Source organism: Leucoraja erinacea, chromosome 4 (genome assembly GCF_028641065.1).
Source record: "Leucoraja erinacea ecotype New England chromosome 4, Leri_hhj_1, whole genome shotgun sequence".
NCBI lineage: Eukaryota > Metazoa > Chordata > Chondrichthyes > Rajiformes > Rajidae > Leucoraja > Leucoraja erinaceus.
Window position 1 is genome coordinate 15,966,690 of NC_073380.1, and position 26,376 is coordinate 15,993,065.

Genomic DNA, 26,376 nt, shown 5'->3' on the forward strand with positions numbered 1-26,376 from the left:
GTTTCCCTCATACTTTTATACACCTCAATAAGACCACTCCTTCATTTCCAGGGAGCCCAACCTCTCCCTATAGCTCAGGCTCTCAAGTCCCGACAACATACTCGTAAATCTTCCCTGCACTCTTTCCAGTTTAACGGCATCTTCCATATAACACGGTGACAAATATTGAAAAACACTGGGTGGCGCCACTGGAAGTGGCTGCCTCGCCAACAGTCTGTCTGTCCTGTCTTCATTTTTGCTATTTTTAGTATGTGATAAAAAGTATGTTTTAGTGTTCCTTGGTTTGTTTTATTTAGGGGGGTGGGGAAAACATTTTTTCAGTCTCTTACTTCGACGGAGGTGCGATTATTTTCCGTATCATATCTCCGTCCGCACTGCGGCCTAACAACATGGAGTTGTTGGCCTTTCCTAGTGACTGACGGGCGCGCCAAGCCGCGGGAGTCTGTGGGACTTTAACATCGCGGAGCTTGCGTTCCCTTTGCCGGGGATCAAAGCTCCAACCGCGGGGCCTGTGGACTTTAACATTGTGAATCCCGCGGTCTCTGGTAAGAAGAGGCTGACTCGGGAGCTCCATGCCGCGGAGACAGTTTCGATCACCCCGAGGCGGGTTTCGGTCGTCGGCTGCGGATGGTTTGACTGCCCCGACCGCGGGAGAACAAAGAGGAAGAAGATTGAACTTTACCGCCTTCCATCACAGTGAGGAATGTGGAATCCACTGTTTATGTTAACTTTGATGTGGTTGTGTGTCTTGTTGCTTTTCACTTAGTATGGCTGTATGGTAACTCAAATCTCACTGTACCTTAATTGGTACATGTGACAATAAACTGACCTTGAAACCTTGAACCTTGAACTGAGTCAAGAGTGTTTTATTTGTACTGAAACGGAACAATAAAATTCTTACTTGCAGCAGCAAGCAGACTTACGTCCTATTCCCACACTGACCTTTCTGTCCTTGGCCTCCTGCATTGTCAGAGTGAGGCTAATTGCAAATTGGAGGAACAACATCTCATATTTCGCTTGGGCAACTTACAACCCAGTGGTATGATTTTGATTTCTCTAACTTCAAGTAACCCCTCTCTCCATCCCTCCCCCACCCAAGTCACACCAGCTTCTCGTTTTCACCCAATAAACAGCTACCACTGGCCTGTTTCCTTTATCATTGTTACTTTTTTGCGTATCTTTCATTCATTGTTCATTATCTCTCTACATCATCGTCTATATCTCCCGTATCCCTTTTCCCTAACTAGTCTGAAGAAAGGTCTTGACCTGAAATGTCACCCATTCCTTCTCTCCAGAGATGCTGCCTGTTACTCCAATTCTGTGCTAAGTTACTCCAACTCTTTGTTTAGTTTAGTTTATTTTAGAGTTACAGTGTGGAAACAGGTCCTTCGGCCCACCGGGTCCGCGCCGACCAGCGATCCCCGCACATTAACACTATCCTACACCCACTGGTGACAATTGTTTTTGGTTACATTTACCAAGCGAATGAACCTACAAACCTGTACGTCTTTGGAGTGTGGGAATAAACCAAAGATCTCGGAGAAAACCCACGCAGGTTGCGGGGAGAACGTACAAACTCCGTACAGACAGCGCCCATAGTTGGAATCGAACCCGGGTCTCTGGCGCTGCACTCGCTGTAAGGCAGCAACTCTACCGTTGCGCAACCGTGACCGTGTCTATCATTGGTTAACCACTTTTTAAAATCTCCTTTTATTCCTGAGCTTTCGAGTTGCCAAAACAGGTCATGATGCAACCTGTCAATATGCTCTCTACCTTACACTGGTAGAGGTTCAATAGAGCATTAATTGACACACCAAAGCTCCTCAATCTTCTAAAGAAGTAAAGGCATTGAATGGCAACTGCAACATAAAATCCCAACTTCAATATACAATTCCCTGACTGTTGACCAGCAGCATGCAATAAGCCTTCTTCGCCACCCAATCCACCTGCGATGCCACTTACAGCAAACGATGTACTTGTATTTCTGGATCCCTCTGCTCCACAATATTCCACAGGTCTTTTCTGGTGAAGATACCACGCACTTATCTGAATTAAATTCCATTAGTCAGTCCATGGTCCACATTCCCAGCTGATGAAGATTCTGCTGTCATTCTTGATAACCATCTGCATTGTCTGCAATACCACCTATGTTAGTGTCATTTGCAAACTTACTAATCATGCCTTGAGTATTCTCATCCAAGGAGTTAATATCGACAACGAACAATAATAGTTGTGGCACCAATCCCTCAGGTACACTATTAGTCAGAAGCCTCCAGTCCGAAAATGACTTCCACCACAACCTAATTTGAGGAAGCACATCCTTGTGATTGAGGCAGTGCAGCGTAGGTTCACGAGATTGATCCCTGGGATGGCGGGACTGTCATATGAGGAAAGATTGAAAAGACTAGGCTTGTATTCACTCGAGTTTGTAAGGATGAGGTGGTATCTTATAGAAACATATAAAATTATGAAAGGACTGAACAAGCTAGATGCAGGAAAAATGTTCCCAATGTTGGGCGAGTCCAGAACCAGGGGCCACAGTCTTAGAATAAAGGGGAGGCCATTTAAGACAGGTGAGAAAAAACTTCTTCAACCAGAGAGTTGTGAATTTGTGGAATTCCCCGCCACAGAGGGCAGTGGAGCCAAATCACTGGATGGATTTAAGAGAGAGTTAGATAGAGCTCTAGGGGCTAGTGGAATCAAGGGATATGGGGAGAAGACAGGCACGGTTTATTGATTGGGGACGATCAGCCATGATCACAATGAATGGCGGTGCTGGTTCGAAGGGCCGAATGGCCTCCTCCTGCACCTATTTTCTATGTAACCTTCTGATACCATGAAGCCAATTCTGCAATTGGAATATTGCATGTAATTTAGAGTGCAGTTCTGGTCACCCCATTACAGGGAAAATGTGGAAGCTTTTGTGAGGGTGCAGAGGTGATTTACCAGAATGCTGCCTGGATTAGAGGGTTTCAGCTGCAGAGAGAGGCTTTGTTTTAGAGTTGTTTTGCATTGTTGTAGTCATAGAGTCACATGGTGTGAAAACTAGTCCCACCTGCCTACGTTTGGCCCATTTTCCTTCTAAATCTATCCTATCCACGCACCTATCTAAATGTTCTTAAATGTTGTGATAGTCCCTGGCACAACTACCTCCTCCGGCAGCTAGTTCCAAACACCCACCAACCTCTGTGCAAAAAGGTTGCCCCTAAGGTTCCCATTAAGTCTTTCCCCACTCAAATTAAAACTATGTCCTCTGGTTCTTGATTCCTCTTTTCTGCGTTAAATTTACCCAATCTATTCCTAACCATGTACATCTCTATAAGATTGCCCCTCATCCTCCAGTGCTCCAAATAATCTTTTTGACCACCCTATCAACTTGTGACACCACTTTCAAGGAACTATGTACCTGCACTCCTAGATCCCGGTGCTCTCGTACACTCCCCAGAGTCCAACCATTCACTGTGTAGGCCTTGTCCTGGTTTGACTTTGCAAAATGCAACAACTCACACTTTTGTGTTAAATTCCATCAACCATTCTGCCCACCTGCACAACCAATCAAGATCCTGCTGCAATTTTTGACAATCATTTTTGTCAACAATCAACAGGTGCAGGAGTTGGCCATTCGGTCCTTCGAGCCAACACCGCCATTCAACATGATCATGGCTGATCATCCACAATCAGTACCCCGTTCCTGCTTTCTCCCCATATCCCCTGATTCTGCTATCTTTAAGAGCCCTATCTAGCTCTCTTGAAAGTATCCAGAGAGCTGGCCTCCACCACCCTCTGAGGCAGATAATTCCACAGACTCACAACTCTCTGTGTGAAAAAGTGTTTCCTCATCTCTGTTCTAAATGGAGATTATTCTTATTCTTAAACTGTGGCCCCTGGTTCTGGACTCCCTCAACATCGGGAACATGTTTCCTACCTTTAGCGTGTCCAAACCCTTAATAATATTATATGTTTCAATAAGATAGCCTCTCATCCTTCTAAATCCCAAAGTATACAAGCCCAGCTACTCCATTCTCTCAGCATATTACAGTCCCACCATCCCGGGAATTAACCTTGTAAACCTACACTGCACTCCCTCAATAGCAAGAATGTTCTTCCTCAAATTTGGAGACCAAACCTGCACACAATAATCCGAGTGTGGTCTCACTAGGGCCCTGTACAACTGCAGAAGGACCTCTTTGCTCCTATACTTAACTCCTCGTGTTATGAAGGCCAACATGCCATTTGTTTTCTTCACTGCCTGCTGTTACCTGCATGCTTACTTTCATTGACTGATGAACAAGGGCCCCCAGATCCCGTTGTACTTCCCCTTTTCCCAACGACACCATTTAGATAATTATCTTCCTTCCTGTTTTTGCTACCAAAGTGGATAACCCCACATTTATCCACATTAAACTGCACCTGCCATGCATCTGCCCACTCACCCAACCTGTCCAAGTCACCTTGCATTCTCATAGCATCCTCCTCGCAGTTCACACTGCCATCCAGCTTTATATGACCTGCAAATGTCCTAATGTTACTTGTACTCCCTTCATCTAAACCATTAATATATACTGTAAATAGCTGTGGTCCCAGCACCGAGCCTTGCGGTACCCCACTAGTCATTGCCTGCCATTCTGAAAGGGTCCCGTTAATCTTAGTTTCCTGTCTGCCAACCAATTATCAATCCATGTCAGCACTCTACCCCCAATATCATGTGCCCTCATTTTGCCCACTAATCTCCTATGTGGGACCTTATCCAAGGCTTTCTGAAAGTCCAGATACACTACATCCACTGGCTCTCCCTTGTCCATTCTCCTAGTTACATCCTCAAAAAATTCCAGATTAGTCAAGCATGATTCCCCTTCATAAATCCATGCTGACTTGGAACGATCATGTTACTGCTATCCAAATGTGCCAATATTTCATCTTTTAAAATTGAGTCCAGCATCTTCCCCACCACCGATGTCAGGCTAACTGGTCTATAATTCCCTGTTTTCTCTCTCCTGCCTTTCTTAAAAAGTGGGATGACATTAGCTACCCTCCAATATACAGGAACTGATCCTGAATCTGTAGAACATTGGGAATTGATCACAAATGCGTCCATGATTTCTAGAGCCACTTTCTTAAGTACCCTGGGATGCAGACCATCAGGCCCTGGGGATTTATCAGCCTTCAGTCCCATCAGTCTACCCAACACCTGCCTAATGTGGATTTCCTTCAGTTCCTCCATCATCCCAGATCCTCTGGCCATTAGTACATCAGGAAGATTGTTTGTGTCCTCCTTAGTGAAGACGGATCCAAAGTACCTGTTCAACTCATCTGCCATTTCCTTGTTCCCCATAATAAATTTACCCTTTTCAGTCTTCAAGGGTCCAACATTGGTCTTAAATATTTTTTTCCTCTTTACATACCTAAAGAAGCTTTTACTATCCTCTATATTCTTGGCTAGCTTACTTTTGTACCTTATCTTTTCTCCCCATATTGCCTTTTTAGTTATATTCTGTTGCTCTTTAGACGTTACCAAATCCTCGGGCTTCCCACTCATCTCCGTGATGTTGTGCTTCCTCTCTTTTATTTTTATGCTGTCCCCGACTTCCTTGTCAGCCACGGTTGCCCCTTACTCCCCTTGGAATCTTTCTTCCTCTTTGGAATGCAAACTTACTAATCATATCTTGTACGTTCTCCACCAAATTGATATAGATGACAAACAGCAGTGGGCCCAGCAGTGAACCCGGAGGCAAACCACTAGTCACAGACCTCCAATCCAAGAAAAAACCTTCCACCATCATCCTCTGCTTCTTCCCATGAAGCCAATTTTCGATCCTATTTTTCCTTGGATCCCATGAGATCTAAGCTTCCAGAGCAGCCTACCATGCGGAACCTTGTCGAATGCCTTATTGAAACCCATATATACATCTACAGATCTGCCCTCATAAACATTTTTGGTCACATCTTCAAAAAACGCAATGCAATTTGTGAGACACGACCTCCCACGTACAAAACCATGCTGACTATCCCTAATTGCCCCAGATTTTAGACTCACTAACCTGTAGTTCCCAGGCAATTCCCTGCAGCTCTCCTTAAATAGAGGCACATCATTTGCCTCCAGCCTCCTGGCACCTCACTGGTATTTAATGATAATTCATAAATCTCAGCCAGGACTCCTGCAATTTCCTTTTTGGTTTCCCAGTATCCTCGGATATATCTTTTCAGGCTCGGGAGATTTGTCTACATTCACACGTGTCAGGACCTTCAGCACCTCTGCAACCGTAACACTGACTGCTCTCAAGACACTTCCATTGACTGTTCCAAGTTGACCGCTCCTTATGTCTTTCTCCACGGTAAAAACAGAGGAGAAATACTCATTAAGAAGCTTGCCCATCTCCAGTGGCTTTACCCAGAGTTGACTGCTTTTCTGTGGGATGTCGGAGATTGGGGAAGACTTGATAGAAGTATATAAAATTACGAGAGATATAGACAGGGTGGACAATCAAAACCTTTCCATCTTTTCTAATTCCATTTATCAACACAGTCCACAGCATTGCATTCCATTGCGATTCATGTGCTCATCGAGATACTTCTCCAACGTGAGAGAAGTATCCACCAAACCCGCAACGGAGGCGGAGAGGAGAGCTCTTCAGCGCGTCGTCCACAGAGCGCAGAAGATTATTGGGACACAGCTACCAGCCTTGGAGGGCATCTACCACACATGGTGCCTCAGGAAGGCCGTCAGCATCCACAAAGACTCCTCACACCCTTGTAATAGTCTGTTCGAACTCCTACCTTCCGGCAGACGTTACAAGGCCTTCTACGCCCGCACCTCCAGACTCAGGAACAGCTTCATCCCCAGAGCTATCGCTGCTCTGAACCGGCCCTGCTGAGTGCCCCCACCCCCATGGACTGTCTCCCTCGGATGGTCACGTTGCACATCAACCCGGCACAGACACATTTGTACTTTAAACTGTTTTACTGTTTTACTGTTCTTTTTTATAAATCATGTTTCTCTGGGTATCTAAATGTTATTAGTTGTTTAAGTTATGACATCGGATGGAAGCTGCATACCAAATCTCGTTGCACCTATGTGCAATGACAATAAAATATATTATTATTATTAGTCCAGATTGAAACCACTTTCTGAGTGAAAATCAATTCTTATCAAATACCCACTAAACCTCTTACCCCTTCTCTTAAACCCATGCCCCCTTAGTTTTAGATATGCTTGTCATGGGAAATGTTTCATACAATCCTCTACCCCCAAAGAAAACATACCCAGCCTATCCTGTCCCTCCCCAAATGCTCCATCCCAATGAATCTTGTCTACACCCTGTCTAGTGCAATTACATCTATTGTGTAATTTGGCACAGAAGTGCAGATAATACTTCAGTGGTACGGTGGCACAGAGGGCCATTCTTGTTGCCCCATTACAGGAAGGATATGCAGGCTTTGGAGAGGGTGCAGAAGGGGTTTACCAGAATACTACCTGGATTAAAGGGTGACTACAAAGAGAAGTTGGACAAACTTAACAATTGTTTTTCTGGAACGTCGTAGGTTGAGGAAACCTGATAGAAGTATATAGAATTATGAGAAGCATAGATAGCGTAGGCACTGAACCTTTCTCCCAGGTTTCAAGAACCTGAAATAAAGGCACAACATTAGCCATCCTCCACTCATCCAGCACCTTATCCATGTCTAACTATGATTCATACATCTCAGCCAGAGCTCCCGCAATTTCTTCTCTGGCTTTCCACAGCATCCTCTGGTGTATCTGATCACATCCGGGAGATTTATCTACCCTCAGATAGGATGTCCAGTTGATCATAATACAGACTATCCTGAAGACAGACACAGTTGCTTGAGTAACTCAGCGGGTCAGGAAGCACCTCTGGAAAAAAAAGGTGACATTTTGGGTCAGGACCCTTCCTCAGACTGAGTCAGGGGAGAAGGAAACTACAGATATGAAAAGGTACAAAGAACAAATGAACTAAAGATATGAAAATAACAAATAAGCACGATGATCAAGGAAAGGTGGAGCCAACAATGGTCCATTGTTGGCAGTGGAGAAAGTGAGAACGAGTGGAGACAAACAGTGAAACTAAGCAGGATGACAGTGAAACTAGAACAAAGACTAGGGTGGAGGAGAGATGGAGAGCGAGGGAATGCAAATGTTTCTTGGAGTTGGAGAAGTCAATATTCATACCGCTGGGCTGTAAGCTGCCCAAGCAAAATATGAGGTGCTGTTCCTCCAATTTTCATTTGGCCTCACTCTGACAGTGGAGGAGGCCTAGGACAGAAAGGTCAGTGTGGGAATGGGAAGGGGAATGAAAGTGTTGGGCAACCAGGAGATCACATAAGTCTAGTGGTCTGTCCTCAAGACATCTTCCAGAATAATCCCACGTTTTCTAATCTGCATTGTTCTCCAGTTAAACAGGGGAGAAATCTTCATTGAGTAAAAACAGAGGAGAATTACTCATTGATAAAAATCGAGGAGAAATACTCATTGATAAAAATCAAGGAGAATATTCATTGAGAGGGGCCAGATTTAATGGAGATGTGTGGTGCAATTTTTTTTACACAGAGAGTGATGGGTGCTTGGAATGTGTTGCCTGGGGTGGTGATGGAAACAGGCACAATAATGGTATACAAGAGACTTTTAGACAGGCACATTGATATGCAGGGAATTAAGGAATATGGATCATGTGCAGGCAGATAAGAGTTAGCATCATAGGTTACACAAAAAAGCTGGAGAAACTCAGCGGGTGCAGCAGCATCTATGGAGCGAAGGAAATAGGCAACGTTTCGGGCTGAAACCCTTCTTCAGACTGATCGGGGGCGGGGGTGGGTGGGGACAAGAAAGGGAAAAGGAGGAGTAGCCCGAAGGCTGGGGGATGGGAGGAGACAGCAGGGGGGCTGAGGGAGGGTAGGAGACAGCAATGACTAACAAAATTGGGAGAATTCGATGTTCATGCCCCCGGGGTGCAGACTCCCCAAACGGAATATGAGGTGCTGTTCCTCCAATTTCCGGTGTTGCTCGCTGTGGCCATGGAGGAGACCCAGGACAGAGAGGTCGGAGACGGAGTGGGAGGGGGAGTTGAAGTGCTGAGCCACCGGGAGGTCAGCTTGGTTATTGCGGACCGAGCGGAGGTGTTCGGCGAAACGATTGCCCAACCTCCGCTTGGTCTCACCGATATAGATATAGATATAGCATCATGTTCAGCACAGACATCATGGGCCGAAGGGCCTGTTCCTGTGCTGTACTGTTCTATGTTCCTCATTATAACAAGTACCTGAGGTCTCAGCACCAATCCCCGGAGTTCCCCCAAATGTTACAGGTTTCAATTCGCAAAATAAACTCTACATTAACAATCTTCTGTTTCCTATTATCAAATAGCTGTGGATTGAATTTGCCAGCTTGCGTTGGATCCTACATGCTCTAACATTTAGGACCAGTCTTCAATGTGGGACTGTGTCAAAGGCAATACTGAATTCCATGTTGACGATTTCAACTGCACTGTCCTCATCATTGTGCTGCTTCTTTAGAAAATTCAATCAAACTCAAGGGCAGCACGTTGACACAGCGGTAGAGTTGTACGGAGTTTGTACGTTCTCCCCATGATCGCGTGAATTTTATCCAAAATCTTCGGTTTCCTCCCACACTACAAAGGTTTGTAGGTTAATTGGCTTGGAATAAATGTAAATTGTCCCTAGTGTGTGTAGGATAGTGTTAGTGTATGGGGATTGCTGGTCGATGCGGACTCGGTGGGCTGAAGAGCCTGTTTCCATGCTGTATCTCTAAAACTAAACTAAACTAAATTGATTAGTCTGGATCTCGTTTTATCAGAAACATGCTCCCTGTCTTCGATTAATCTCTGCTTTTCCAAGAATAGATTAATCCTGTTCATTGGCAATTTTCCAACTTGACCAACTGCGGAGAAGGCAGGAACGGCGTACTGATTGTGGATGATCAGCCATGATCACAGTGAATGGCAGTGCTTGCTCGAAGGGCCGAAGGCCTACTCCTGCACCTATTGTCTATTGTCTATTGACCCACTAGCTTGTCCTATCAATATTGTTCTTCCTGAACAGAGTTTACAGGTTTGCAGTCCTCCAGTTATCTGGCATCTGATTAAAAAATCTATGTCAAGTCATCAACAATATCCTCCCTTCTCTGTTAATGCAGCCGAGATATCTTTCCTCAGGCTCTGGGAGATTATCTGTCAAAATAAATGTATCTTCAGCCTGCCAAGACATCTCATACCTCCTCCTTTTTGGTGATAATACACTTGAGAATGTCATTGTTTCACTCCAATTACACCATCATTCTTGGTGATATCAGATGAGGTATTCATTTAAGATCGCTCCTACATCCTCTAGCTTTTAGTTTGGAAATGTATTTGTTAAGGAAAGATGACCCCAAAATATTAGAAACACATACTATAAAAGAAAATTCACCATGAGTGGCACAGTGCTATAAAGACCTAGGTTTGATCCTGACTTAGGGTGCTGTGTTTGCGGAGTTTGCATGTTCTTCCTGTGACCCTGTGGGAGGGAATTTTGTGTTATACCCCTTGCCCGATATCTGACTTTACTCAGATAGGCACAGACACAAAATAATAAGCTTGTAGATCAGTGGTGAGTCTAACGAACAAGTCGGTTTATTAAAGGCCTTAGTGATGTACATTGATCAAACAGTGTGAGCAGCCCAAACTGCTTCAACAAGATATAGTAACTACAAGATTTTTATATCTTTATGACACAATGGTTACTTGTGGGGTGGAAATGAATCATTAATCAACGTCTCTCTAATCTTCCATCTTCATAACATGAAAAATACTGCACAAGTAATTATTAATTGCATGGAAAATTGAGGGGGTTGTCTTTTCTTCAGCACGCACTGACTAGATGACACGACTAAAGAACAAATTCAGACAGAAAGCAAATAATCCTCCTCAAGATAATAAAAACACAGTGTGAGATGATTGACTGCTCTGTTTTCTTGCTGAAAGTAAACCATGAGAAATCTTAATCACAGGAGTGACACGGTATAATTTATATGTGGAATAATAAAACTAAATGTTGCTCTAAGGGATGCTCTTCTAAGGTCCACTGTTAAGTCAGAGCATTCAAGGAGTATGGAAAAGCTGACTCTGTGAAATAGCACTCAGATGTCTGAGGTACTGGTATTGTATGTCCAAAATAGAAAGTGCTAAATATGCTCATGGTACTCTGAGTTTTGGAGATCTGTATCGTGGTTTGAACTGATGTAAGCTGCCCAGAGCTGAGAGGAGATGGTTATGGGTGTCAGGGGTGATGGGGAGAAGGCAGGGGAATGTAGTTAGGAGGGAGGGATAGATCAGCCATGATTGAATGGCGGAGCAGAGATGATGGGCCGAATGGCCTAATTCTGCTCCAAACACTTATGAACTTATGACCTTATGTTACACTCAAGCTATATTTTACCATAGGTTATCAAAAATTCCAAATTGCAACCCGTTCTAAAGCAGGTGATGATAAGTTACATGAATGGAAGAGGTTTCAGATTCAGATTCAGATTCAGATTCAATTTTAATTGTCATTGTCAGTGTACAGTACAGAAACAACGAAATGCATTGGACAACGAAATGCATTTCGACTTGGACAACGAAAGGTTTGCAGGGATATGGGCCAAAGGTGGGCAAGTGGGGCTAGTATAGCTAGGACATGTTGGCCGGTGTGGGCAAGTTTGGCCAAAGAGCCTGTTTCCACGCTGTATCACTCTATGATTCTATGACTCTATGAGCCTGAAGCCATAATTGATGGCATGTTATCAGGAATTGCACTTGTCCCATGCTTTATGCTGGCAGCAACTGAGCATACAGCAGTTCTAGATCGGGCTCTTTGTTGACCTATTCTATGAAGACGAGCAACCCCCCTCCCCCCACCCACTCCTCGCCCCAATGCCACAGCCATCATCATTCCAACAGGTATTCTCAAGGCCTCAAGAACAAAGTTAAGTTAACAGCATTTTGGTCAAACACCGGTGATTTGGTTTTGTTGGCAGATGATGAACACAATGATCCTCCTAAACCATTTAGCCCATTGTGTCCAAATCACCACTCTACCAGAGCAATTCACTAGTTTCACACTGCAGCCCCTTCTCCATAGCCATAGAGTTATAGGGCACAAAAACAGTCCTTTCAACCTAACTCATCCATCCAAACTAAATGCCCTATTTAAGCATCTCCATTTCCCCATGTTTAAGTCTTTCCTATCCATGTACCTGACTAAGTGTCTTTTAAATGCTGCTATCGAATCTGCCTCAACTGCCTCCTCTGACATTTCGTTCCATATACCTACCATCCCTTGAGTGAAAAAGTTGTCTGCCAAGTTTGTATTAAATCTAGTTCCTCGCACCTTCAACATATGTCATCAGGTTTTTGATTCCTCTATCCTAGTTAAAAGTGTGCATTTACCCAATTTATTCCTCTCATGATTTTATCCACTTTGCAATTTTGAATATTTTGCTTTTTGTTTTCATACATTTAACCCATTCTTTCCTGAAGGTGACAATGGAACCTGCCTCTTTCACATCTAGATACCAACCACACGGTGCGTAAAAATGTTTTTCCTCTTAGTTTAGTTTAGTTTAGAGATACAGTGCGGAAACAGGCCCTTTAACATACCGGGTCCAGTCCGACCATCGATGACCCCGCACACTAACACTATCCTGCACACAGTAGGGACAATTTATCATTTTACACAAGCCAATTAAACTACAGACCTGTATGTCGTTGAGTGTGGAATGAAACTGGAGCACCTGGAGAAACCCACGCAGATCTCGGGGAGAACGCACAAACTCCGTACAGACAGCACCCATAATTAGGATCAAACCCGGGTCTCTGGTGCTGTGAGGCAGCAACTTCACCGCTGCACCACCATGCTGCTCCTCTTCTCCCAATGAATTTGATTTACCTTTTCTTAGTCTGTGACCTCCAGTCGTCAAGCTTGTATCAACAGGAATAGCCTGCCATGATCCACGCAGAGCAGACCCCCTATCAGTTGAAGCCATTTACCCGAGCTTCCCTCAGGCTCCTCTACTGCAAAGAAAACAGTCCCAGTTCTCCAATCTATTCTTGTCACTCTCGTCTTTCACCCCAGATACCATTTGCAAACATCTCCGTGGACTCTTGGATGGGACATAATTTGTTAAGTGGGTCAAGAACTTGTTCTGAAGCAAAATATGAATTACTCTAATGGAGAAGGAGCAAAGCTTGATCACCTACGAGTTAGATGTAGATCTGAGGGCTACCGGAATCAAGGGCTAAGGGGAGAAAGCAGGAACGGGGTACTGATTTTGGATGATCAGCCATGATCATATTGAATGACGGTGCTCTCAAAGAGCCGAATGGCCGAGTCCTGCACCTATTTTTTATGTTTCTCCGTTTACTGGGAAATGAGATGGCGCAAGTGACTGAACTGTCAGTGGAGGAACAATTGGGAACAGTGACTATAATTCCATTTGTTTTAAAAAGGTTGTGGAAAAGACCAACTCAATTATGAACTACGAACTGCCTTGGTTGAACTTGGTTGACTTTGGGCTTTTGTACTAACCTTGTTCTTTTTTAATTTATGAACTTATTTTTGTTTGTGATGTTATATTATGTTTCCATGTTATGCTGCTGCACGTAAGAATTTCATTGTTCCAATTTCGGCACGTATGACAAATAAACACTCTTGAATATTGACTCTTGGCTTGTGATGTTTTGCACTTTGGTGTGTTAAACCAGGGCAGGATTTACACAATAAATGGTAGGAACTCTGGAGAGTGTTGTAGAACAGAGAGATCTGTGAGTAAAGGTGCATGGCTCCCTGAAAGTATTATGTCAGGTACGCAGTGTGGTCGACCATCTGTGTTGTCATTATGTTGGAAAGGGTGCGGAGAAGATTAATCGGGATGTTACATACATTTGTGCTTAATCTTTTAAGGAGAGGCTGGATAGGATGGCATTTTCTTTCTCCGGAGCCGAGGAGTGATTTCACTGAAGTTTATAAAATCATGAAGGGCATGGATTAAAGTGAACACTCACTGTCATTCTCCCAGAGTGGAGGATTCTAAAACTAGAGGGCATTGGCTTCAGTAGAGAGGGGAGAGACTTAGGAGGGACCTCAGGGGCAACGTTTTCACTCAGATGGCAGTCCGGACCTGGAATGAACTGCCAGAGGAAGTTATGGAAGAGTTACAATTTACAATTTATAAAAGATTTGGCCAGATATATGGACAGGAAAGGTTCAATGGGATATGGGCTAAATGTAAGCATGGAAAAAGTACCTGGGGAGGGTTGTGGTTTGAGTGGGAAAGGATGAGTTAACCGGGGAGTTGCGGTGGGAACATTTTTTACAGAAAGCATAAAGGGGTGGCTAGTGATGGGATCCCACTGGAGGTGGTGAAAATGTCGGAGGATTATGTGCTGTATGCGATGGCTGATGGGGTGAATGGTGAGGACTAAGGGGACTCTGTCTCTGTTGCAACTGGGGAGGAGGGGATACTGAGGAGACACGTGTGAGGGCCTCATCTATGATGGAAGAGGGGGATAATAGTTTCTCACGAGCGGTGTCTGATTCAGTATGTGGATGATCTGCTACTACAAACAGACACCAGGGGAGAACACCTTCAACTCCTCAGTGAACTGTTAGCTCTGCTGACCACTCTGCGACTTAACGTTAATCCTAAAGAGGTCCAGATTATGTAGCTGCAAGTTATATATCTGGGAAATGTAGTAACTTATGGGGGATTGAAAGAAAAGACATTGAAGATATTTTACAACCACCTCTTCCTGATAGATATATAATCACTCAAATGCTTCTTAGAACTGGTTGGGTATTGCAGAAACCATATTGATGGTTCCTCCACCAAAGCCTCCCCACTGTTGGGGGTTTTGAAAAAAGATGCCCCATGGTTATGGACAGAGCATCACACTCTGGCCGTTAGGGATCTAAAGCAAGTCCTGCCCAAGGCCCCAGTTTCGCAGCTACCAAGCCCAACCCTGCCTTTCCCAATGCAAGTTGCGCCAACTGATTTAACAATCACAGCGGTCTTCTTGCAGGAACACCACGGAAGACTTAGACAAAATGCTTATGCATCCCGACAACGAACTCCAGGGGTTTATAATTTGTGACCAACGTCTTTTAGCGGTCTTTTGGGCAATACGACATTTCACATGTGTGATTGGGCTCAATCCTTTAAACGTTGTCACCAAACATACACCCATCCAGTTGTTAGTGGATGGACAAATCAAAGATGCTACCCTGAGGAGAATCAGTGGAATCAAAGATGGTACCATTACCAGAATCACACAGCAAGGTGGACCTTGTTACTGCAAGGTCGTTATACAACTATAAGGCATATTCAAGAGAGTGTTAGATTTAGCTCTTAGGTCTAAGGGAATCAAGGAATATGGGGAAAAAGCTGGAACAAGGTACTGATTTTTGGATGATCAGCCATGATTATATTGAATGGCGGTGCTGGCTCGAAGGGCCGAATGGCCTACTCCCGCACCTATTTCTTACCTTTCTTGCAGATAACCGTAATGAATGTCACGTGTGGACAGCAAATGATCCCAAGGGGCAATTGATACCAAAACAAATTGGGGGGGAGGCTGCAGGGTAAACAACCATGAATCAGAGGATAGGGAGGATCAGAGACAAACTGCTAGTAGAAATGAAACTACTGATACCACTTTAAAGAAACTACTGATACCACTTTGTGTTGATGGGTCTTCCAGGGTGGTCAATGGAATCAGGAAGACAGGATGTAGCACTTATGCAGAAAACGACCAAGGCATATCGCTAGCCGAGATAGCTTTGAAGCTACCAGCTCGAATGAGTGCTGAGAATGCTGAGCTAGCAGCAGTAGCATATGTGAACAGCCACCGATGACAAGTTTCCCTCACCAGTCGCCATATATCAAGACAACATGTATGTGTGTAACAGCCTGACTGAGTGTTTGCCACTATGGGAAGCGAGGGGTTTCATGTCAGCGCATGGTAAACCATTGCCATCTGTGTCCCTTCTCAAATACGTCATTCAGGAAGCCCAAGGACTGAGAATATGGTACAAGTAAAGTAAAATCACACCATAAGCTTTCCCCTGCAGGGAACATATGAGCAGATGAATTGTGCCCAAGAATGAAAGGCATGGCAACCACCTATGGATGAACAGTTAGATGCAGTCACAATCAATCAGACTATGATTGAAGATCTGATACAGGCTCAAACCACAGACAATGAACTAAAACAAATCTGGAATGCAACATACCAAGTTTGATATAGCAACTGGTGGCATAGCAGTAGAGCTACTGCCTTACAGCACCAGACACCCTGGTTCAATCTTGTCTGTATGGAGTTTGTACATTCTCCCCATGATCTGTATGGGTTTTCTCCGAGAACTTTGGTTTCCTGCCACTCTCCAAAGACATGCAGATTTGTCAGTTAATTGACTTGGTATAAATGTAAAATTGTCCTTTAGTGTGTGTAGGGTAGTGTTAATGTGCGGGGATCGCTGGTCGGCGGAGACTCGATGGGCTGAAGGGCCTGTTTCCACCCTGTATCTCTAAACTCTAATCTCTAAACTAGAAGACTAAGATACAAGAGGAGGGTGGACTTGTCATTAAGAATGGCCGGTATGTGGTACCTATCAAATAATATGCCAATGTCACGATGTTCAGGGATGCCAAGGAGTTGAAGAAAAAGCTTGTGTTGGTGGCCAAACACACAGATAAGGATATAAAACACTATGTGGATAACTGTTCAGTGTGTGCCCAAAATAACCCAAATCATTATGTTAATGAAGGTGAGTTTAGGCATAACAGACTGGTGAACGAACCCTGGACAAACTTACAGATAGATTATGTTGGCCCTCTGCCACCATGCTAGAGGGGCACACGTGTTCATCATTGACACATTTGACAAATGGGTTGAAGCTTTTCCTACCAGGAACGACACGGCTAAGACCACGGCTGATATACTATTATGGCTGATGGGGGACTCCTAATGAGTCAAACCAAGGCACCCATTTTACTGCCCAGGTCATGCAAAATGTAACGTCCTTATTGGTAATAAACTCATATTTCCGCACAGCACACCATCTGCAGTCAAGTGGGATAGTGGAGAGAATGAATAGTATCCTGGAAACCATGATTCAGGAAACTGTCTAACAGAAGAATTCCACGTGTAATACTGTTCCATCTTTTGTCCTCGTGATGGTAAGGAATAGAGTATCAAGCTCGACTGGGTTCAGCCCCCATGTTTTGATGACAGGACGACCCATAAGAGAAATAGGAGGTCTCGTGGGACTTGACCTCCCAGGAGCCGAGCCTGTAGCCATTGGTCATGAAGAGGCCGTGCAGCAGCTATGGGATAACATCCAGGCTGCACAAATGGCAGCAGCAGTCTTGATGGGACAGAGGAAGAAGTGCAGTAAAGCATATTTCAATGGCAAGGTGAATGAAGCCTATTGACTACGAGGCAGTCAATAGGATGCCTCCACCGCCCTCTGAGGCAGAGAATTCCACAGACTCACCACTCTCTGTGAGAAAAAGTGTTTCCTCGTCTCCGTTCTAAATGGCTTACTCCTTATTCTTAAACTGTGGCCCCTGGTTCTGGACTCCCCAACATCGGGAACATGTTTCCTGCCCCAAAGACGCACTGTGAAAATGGTCACGTCATTGACATCTGATGAGAGCAGAGCTGAAGGTAACTTCACGGCTATGTAGTGTGGCTTTGAGAAGATAAGGTGCCCGGAATTAACATCTTGCAAAATAACCGTATAATGAGAAGGAAATATGAACAGGCAATGTAATTAAGAACTCACTTGCCTCACTAGATAAGGAAAAATCTAGGTGGTTGCCGGAGGTTGCAGGTAGTGAACGGTCTTACCTTCCACTACCTGCAACCTCCGGCAACCACCTGCAACCTCCGGCAACCACCAGCAACCTCCGGCAACCATGTTCAACTAGCATCGTAACCAGCTTCGACTAAAAAATTACCGATTTTTAAAATGGCAACCTATTTTTAGTCGGGGCCGGTTTTGAATTTTTTGAAATAATCTCCGGAACATAGAAGAAGCGGAAACCACTTTCGACCATTGGGGAGACTGACAAAAATCTCCGGAAACCTCCAGGAACCGCACGGAAAGCTTGGGTGGGGCGCAAAGTCTCCAGAGGTTTCCGTTCAGGTTTCCTAAGTGGGACAGGGGCATAACTCTCCTTCATGCTCGAGAGTAATCCACGTATACTCGAGGCCTTAGCTAGGTCGCGGCGTATTTTTTAACATGTTGAAAAATGCCCGCGATTAAAAAAAGGTCACCATGGAAAAAAATCAATACTTTTTTTACTCGTATGTTTAGTCATAGTTGGTCGTAGTAGGTCATAGTAGATCGGCATGTTAGTCGTAGGTAATCGAGGGTAGTCGAAGGTAGTCGTAGATAATCTTCATCATAGTCGAAGGGAGGTCGAAGGAGATTGAAGGTCGTCTTCACTCTCCGCTATTCGGTGTCCAATTTTCCCGAAGTTAGTCGTAGCTCATAGCTAGTCTTCAACATAGTCGAAGAAGCTAGTCTTCAACATAGTCGAAGAAGGTCTTCAACATAACATTTTTTCAAACTCTCCTAAACTCTTCTAAACTCGCCAATTAGGTCGCTCAAGTGGGACAGCCCCTTAAGAGGAAGGGACCTGAATTTGAAACCTTCTACCAACAGAGTAAATCTGGCCAATTCATTCATACTGAGTCCAAGTCATGAATTCTGTGATTTAGTTTAAGAAATTATGTTGTAATTGGAAAGTAGATGAGAGGTTATTAGAAGTCAATGGTTTGCATGGATGCTTAAGTAACTCGAGTGTCAAAAAAGATTAATCGGCCTGTCAAGTTGCCGGCAGTCGCCTGAAAAACCGGCAACTGGAACGGCGACTGTCAGAGTGGAACACACACAAACACATCGCAAAGGCAGGGGATAGGGGAAACGGGGGGAACGCTGTCTGAAATTCACACGGTGCAAAACCAAGGTGATACAGACACACACTGCGATGAACAGGAAGTTTGGCGCTGTAATTCAGAAGGCTAAAACACAGTGTATGGTAAGTCCTTTAAAATAGAAGGGGGGGGGGAGGGGGGGGGAGAAGGGGGGGAGAAGGGGGGGAGAAGGGGGGAGAGAAGGGGGGGAGAAGGGGGGGGAGAGGGGGGGAGAAGGGGGGGGAGAAGGGGGAGACGTGGGTGGAAGGGAGTGAAGGTGGGAGAAGGAGTGGAGACAACTTTTAAGAAGCCAGAGATACACTGCTGCGAAGTTCGGCAGACATTTAACATTACCGGTGGAAACATTATCCTTAGTTCTGAAAACTACTGCTTACGTTTTTTTTCCCCAGTGAGCCAATGAAATTGAGCCAGAAATGAGTCAGCACTGGCTACAACCTACGAGAACCTATGAGAACCTTCGACCTCCTGGCAACCCACTAGGACCTCCTGGCGACCCACCTACAGCACGAGAATTCACTCTACTCTCCATGGCGGCTTCATTCTAGTCATAATGAGGCCGCGACTAGTTCCCAGAATACGGGAACTCCTCACGACCATGAAGGCGACTCCCCGGCAACCACCCGTGAACATGTGGCAACCATGTGGCGACTGCATGCTCTCCTACAGTCGACTAAAAAGTCGCCTGTGGGACAGGCCCATCAGTTGTACTAAAGTTAGGTTTAGAGTCTTTGACACTTCAGTTGATACCCTGTAGAGGTAATAAGGTCAACAGTGGTCTGGTACAGATATTAAACTGCGCAGAGCAACAGCAGGAAGAATTAAATCCTGATGAGTGGGAGGTGTTATAATTTGGAAGTTTTATTGTGGGCAGGACATATAAAATAAAAATGTAGTATTGAAGATCAAAGTGGACCATAGAAACATAGAAACATAGAAAATAGATGCAGGAGTAGGTCATTCGGCCCTTCGAACCAGCACCGCCATTCAATATGATAATGGCTGATCATCCAACTCAGTATCCCATACCTGCCTTCTCTCCATACCCCCTCATCCCACAAGGGCCACATCTAACTCCCTCGTAAATATAGCCAATGAACTTGCCTCAACTACCTTCTGTGGCAGAGAATTCCACAGATTCACCACTCTCTGTCCATGATGAAGTCAACAGTCCTCTGATGATGGTAGCATATGTAGACAGTGGTAAAGGTGGTGTACAGGATGCTTGACTTCACTACCTTGGACATCGAAAATGAGATGTAGAGAGATCTTGGTACAATTTTATAAAACACTGATGGACCATAGCTGGAATTGTATGCACAGTTCTATTCACTGCATGTTCAGAAGCATGTGACACATTGCAAATGGTGCTGGAAATATTCACTAGGATGTTGCATGTCATCGAATGTTTTGCTTTATGAGGTGACAGTGGGTAAGCTGGCTTTATTTTCCTTCAGAACACGGACACAAAAAGCTGGAGAACGCAGCGGGTCAGACAGCATCTCTGGAGAAAAGGAATGTTTTGGGTCGAGACCTTTCTTCAGACCTTCAACCAGAATAGGCTAAGAGGAACCTGATTGTGTTATACAAAACCTATGAGGTAGGTTAGCTAGAAATATATTCTGGCCCATGCCACATGGCAGTAGTCTCTAACACCAGAGGGGGTAAGCTTATCGTGAGATGTGCAAGGTTTAGAGGGGATCCAAGGAAAAATATTTTTTGAGCCAAAGTGTGGTTACAATCTAGAACAGACTGCCTGAGAAGTGGTGGAGACTGATGTTCGCAGAATGATGAAGCAGCATTTAAAAAAATACCCTGAGCCCTCTGTGCCTTATCACTCTAACCAGCAGATGCTATTTACAACAGGAGATGTACAACATCAACATCTAAAATTCCATTCTGGAAATAGATTAAAGTAACCTTGTATCAATTGTGAATGCATCTAGATGCTCCTAAATGATCATAAATATCTGATGCCATATACATTTGAACTATTGTTAAATAAAGATTTGACATAAGTGTTTCATGATGATCTGCTAAAGAATTGCATTTGTTCCCCAAGATAATTAGCAATATATTCTAAAAACAGATCAAAACTAAAATCATTGTGAATCAGAAAGTAAGTAAGCCCATAGACTAGTTTAGATTAGTTTAGTTTAAAGAAACGGAAACAGGCACGTCGGCCGATCGAGTCTGCACCAACCAGCGATCCCCGCACACTAACACTATCCTACACACACTAGGGACAATGTACACTTATACCAAGCCAATTACCCCACAAACCTCAACACTTCCCCCGCCCGAGTTGCGGGGTTGAAGAGCTCCTGGAGCGGGGCCTGACATCACTGCCCCGTGCGGCTTGGAATGGCCGCGGGACTCTGCGAGCGCACGCCGGGGGCTCCAACATCAAGACCCGGTGTGCGACCTCGCACCACCCGGCGTGGCTTTAATGGCCGCGGGACAATCGCCATCGCCAGCCGGGGGCTTTGACTTTGACATCGGGGGGGGGGGGGGGGGGGGAGAGTGCAGTGGAGAGATAAGTTTATTTGGCCTTCCATCACAGCAATGTGATGGATGTTTATGTAAATTATGTTGTGTCTTGGGTCTATTTGTTTGTAATGTATGGCTGCAGAAACGGCATTTCGTTTGGACCTCAAGGGGTCCAAATGACAATTAAATGTATCTTGTATCTTGTATCTTGTATTTTTGGAGTGTGGGAGGAAACCAAAGATCTCGGAGAAAACCCATGCAGGCACGGGCAGAACGTACAAACTCTGTACAGCCATACCCTGTCGTCGGGATCGAACCCGGGTCTCCGGTGCTGCAAGCGCTGCGCCACTGTGTCATCCTTGAAAGTTTATAGTCATTGAAAGTTCACTGTAGCAGTAAAAAGATGTTCTATGTTTCTGAATCCTGATGACATAATCAGCTGTCAATTTCTTACATTTAAAAATCATGCATAGAAGTCTAAAAATAAAGACATGGATTCAAATGCTTTCTGTGACAGAGAATTCCACAGGTCCATCATTCTCTGCCTGAAGACATTCCTCATTATTTCAACTTCAAATGGGCAATCAATTATCCCTGGAGTCTCAGCTCTGGTCCCACTTTCAACTTTTCTGCATCTGATCTGCTTTAGGTGGAATTTTGCAGGTTTCTACCAGTTTCCTTATATCCCCTCGTGGTTAGAAAAATAAAAGCCAAATGGACTCAAACTCTCTTCATATGCCCTTTGCTGCCAAATACACCTTTCATCACATGAGAATAAAGGCTTAGTACTCAGGAGAAAAGGAATAGCTGACGATCCTTCTACAGTAAGGAGAAAGGTGTAATGCCCCTGTCACACTTAGGAATCCTGAAGAGAAACCTCTGGAGACTTTGTGCCCCACCCAAGGTTTCCGTGCGGTTCCCGGAGGTTGCCGGAGGTTTTTGTCAGTCTCCCTATCTGCTTCCACTACCGGCAACCTCCGGCAACCACCTGCAACCTCCAGGAACCGCACGGAAACCTTGGGTGGGGCGCAAAGTCTCCAGAGATTTCCATTCAGGTTTCCTAAGTGGGACAGGGGCATAACTGTCAGTTGAGCCGTCATGCCAAATAAGATTATCTCAAAACCAAATGTATCTAATTGCACAAACTAAATGGTTATTTGGAACATTATTTATATTTGTTATTTTGCTCATATTCTCTTAAATACATCCTAGGTAGGAAAAGAGATGAGATCATGTGGAATTGGTGTCGAGATTTGGGAAAGTGGTTAGAAAACAGAATCTCATGGGTGGTAATCTCTGGATTAGTCCCAGAGCCACGTGCTCGTGAAGGCAGGAATAGATGACCAGGCCCAGATGAATGTGTGGGGTGTGGGTCAGGAATTCAGGTTTTTCAATAAATGGGACAAATTAACTCTTATGGGGCAGAGGTGACCTGTACAGGAGGGATGAGTTGCACCCTGAACTAGATGAGTTCCAATATCTTGGAAGAGAGATTTGCAAGGGCTACTCAAGGACTTTCAACTAGATTGGCAGGCAAGACAGCTGGCAAGACAACAGGCTGGCCAGTGGAAGGCTTTCAAAATGAGATAGCAAGAGTACAGGTGCAGCATGTTGCTATTCAGGTGAAGGATAAGCCTGGCGTTTTAGGGAACTCCACCTTAACCTACCTGATCTCCCGATTGCTCAGCACTTTAACTTCCCCTCCCATTCCCAATCTGACCTTAGACTACTTCCATAGGAAGTGTAGTACATTTAAGGAAGCAATTAGGAGGGCAAAAAGAGGACATGAAATGGAGCTGGCAAGCCAGGTAAAGGAAAGACGAAAATCTGAAACCATGGGAACATTTTCCTGCTCCTTGAAACAAGATGGCATAGAAGACTAGAAGACCACTCTGCTGTTTCACATCATCTCTGCATTCATGTAGAACTGCTAACAGCCGACATGTGAAATTGCCCTTGAGGGATGTAATTTGCTCGCAAGTAGCGTTTATCTCCTTAAGTGTCTCCTGAATTACAACTTACTATGGCCCAGTGGAGCAGCTGGTAGAGTTGATGCCTCACACCGCAGAGACCCGTGTTCAATCCTGACAACGGGTGCTGTCTGTGTGGCGTTTGCACGTACTCTATGCGATTCTGTGGATTTCCTCTGGGTGCTCCGGCTTCCTCAAACATCTCAAAGAAATGCGGCCTTGTAGCTAACAATGTAACTGCCCCTTGTGTGTAGGGAGTGGATGATCAAGTAGATAACATAGAACTAGTGTGAACAGGTTGGGATGGACTAGGTCGGTTGATGGGATCTGGGAGTGCAAGTACATAGTTCCTTGAAGGTGGTGTCATGGGTAGATGGGTTGTTCAAAAAGGCTTTTGGCACATTGGCCTTCATCAGTCTGTATCTATCAACCTTTGAGTATTGAGTAAGGAAGTGGGAGGTCATGTTGCATTTATTTAAGATGTTGGTGAGGCCGCATTTGGAGTAGTGTGTTCAGTTCTGGGCACAATGTTACAGAAAAGATGTCAAGTTGGAAAGGGTACAGACTTACAACAATGTTGCCAGGATTGGAATGTCTGGGCTATAGGGGGAGGTTGAATCAGCTGGGATTTTAATTCCTTGGAGCGCAGGAGGATGCGGGGTGCATACATACATCATCACATCACTAAAAGAACTCTATCTCCAACCATTGCAAAGTAACAGCCCATTCCCAGTTAATTTTGTACATTTATAGGGACTGAAAACTTGAAAGATCTTTCGAAGGCAGATGGAAAAAAAGCAGAAACCTTTTTAGAAATGTCAGAGGGTCCCTGGCAGTCTGTGACTGCTTGTGCTGAGATGACCAAGTTTGCATTGTTGCACTTATCCATTGTGCTCACCCTCGGCCCTCTGTTCTTTGAAAAAGGTCCTGGTTGGCACTGAGCTCCACGGGTAGAATATCGCAGAGGCACGGGGGCGCAGCGATAGAGCTACTGCCTTTACAGCAAAGAAACCTGGGTTTGATCCTGACAACGGGTGCTGTCTGTACGGAGTTTGTACGTTCTCCCTGTGACCTACGTGGATTTTCTAAGAATTTTTCGTTTTCCTCCCACACTCCAAAGACCTTCAGGTTTGTGGGTTAATTGGCTTGGTATAAATGTAAATTGTCCCTAGTATGTGTAGGGTAATGTTAATGTGCGGGGATTGCTGGTCGGTGAAGACTCGATGGGCTGAAGGGCCTGTTTCCGCGCTGTTTCTCTAAACTAAATTAAACTAAACTAAACTAAACATTGCCCTCAGTCCCATTGGGGCCCTGGAGTGAGGAGGAGGATGAGGGACATCTGAAGTGTTGTGTTCCTGTCATGCCTCTCCCCACCATCTGTCTGGGTGAATGCAGACTCAAATCTCCTTGGCTGCAAGGCACAGATTAAAGATTTACAGTGAGGAGCATGGACTGGAAGGGATGTTCCCACTCCTAACGATGAGTTTCCTTCAGTGCAAAGAGCAGCCTGTGTATCTGGAATGTATACTTAGCCGAGCTGCCTTTTCGTTCTAAATTTTGCTTCCTTCTTTAAGAATGGTTGTCAAAAATTGCAGGAGGGCCTTGGTCGTTTGGGCAGGCGGGCTGAGGAATGATTGATAGAATTTGAGAAAGGTTGATAGATACAGAGAAATACGAGGGGTTGGATTTTGGGAAGTCTAACATGGGCAGTACCTACACAGTGAATGGTGGAGCTCTAGAAAGTGTCGAAGAACCCAGGGATCTAGGAGTGTGGGTACATAGTTCCTTAAAAGTGGCGTCACAGGTAGATAGGGTCAGATGGGATTTCGGCACATTGGCCTTCATCAGTCACAGGGTTGAGTATAGAAGTTGGGATGTCATGTTGCAGTTGTACAGAAGTTGGTGAGGCCACATTTAGAGTATTGTGTTCAGTTTTGGTCAGTATATTATAGGGAAAGATGGTGTCGAGCTGGAAAGGGACTGGAAAGGGAGTGCAGGAGGATGACATGCGATCTTTCCGAGGTGTACAAAATCATGAGAAGAATAGATTGGATAAATGCACAGCGTCATTTGCCCGGAGTAGGGGAATCAAGAACCAGAGGACAAAGCTTCAAGGTGAGGGTGGGGAGATTTAATAGGAACCTGCTGGGTAACGTTTTTGCACAACGGGTGGTGGGTGTATGAAACGAGCTACCAGAGTTGAGGCTGGTCCTATCGCAATGTTTAAGAAACATTTTGATAGGTACATGGATTGGATAGGTTTAGAGGGCTGTGGGCCAAATGCAGGCAGGTGGGACGAGTGTAGATGGGGCACGTTGGTCAGGGTATGCAAGGTGGGCCAAAGTGCCTGTTTCCATGCTGTATGGACACTGTGTCTCTATGAAATGGACAGAGACCCTGTGACTTACAAGGACCTACAATACTGGTAGCAAAAGCTCGTCCAGGTTTTGAAACATATTCCGTCCACAATACTTCACTTCTGCTGAGTCCTGTTGGGAATGCAACAAAAAGATGGAGATCACTAATTTCAAACTTCTAAACTTCAAGATTCCTGTGGTATTCACCTCCATTCTACCCTTCCCCCACATACCTAACAATAACGACAAATAATGGATTTGTCAAGGTATTTGCCAAAAAATGTCGCTGGTAATCAATCCAATCCGCCTTATGACACATGATCTTAGCACATATGTGGTGCCATGGTAGAGTTGCTGCCTTACAGCGCCAGGGTCCCAGGTTTGATCCTGACTACGGATGCTTGCCTGTACAGAGTTTGTACATTTTCCCCGTGACCTACGTGAGTTTCCTCCAAGATCTTTGGTTTCCTCCCACACTCCAAGGACGTACAGGTTTCTAGGTTAATTGTCCTGGTATAAATGTAAAATGTCCCTAGTGTACGCAGGATAATGTTAATGTGCGGGGATCGC

General features: G+C 44.8%; 1 protein-coding gene across 2 annotated transcripts in view; it reads right to left on the reverse strand.

The window, feature by feature from the left end:
- arpp21 (cAMP-regulated phosphoprotein, 21) overlaps positions 1-26,376 on the reverse strand; it is a 178,297-nt gene that overhangs the window by 139,316 nt on the left and 12,605 nt on the right. The window lies entirely within an intron of this gene.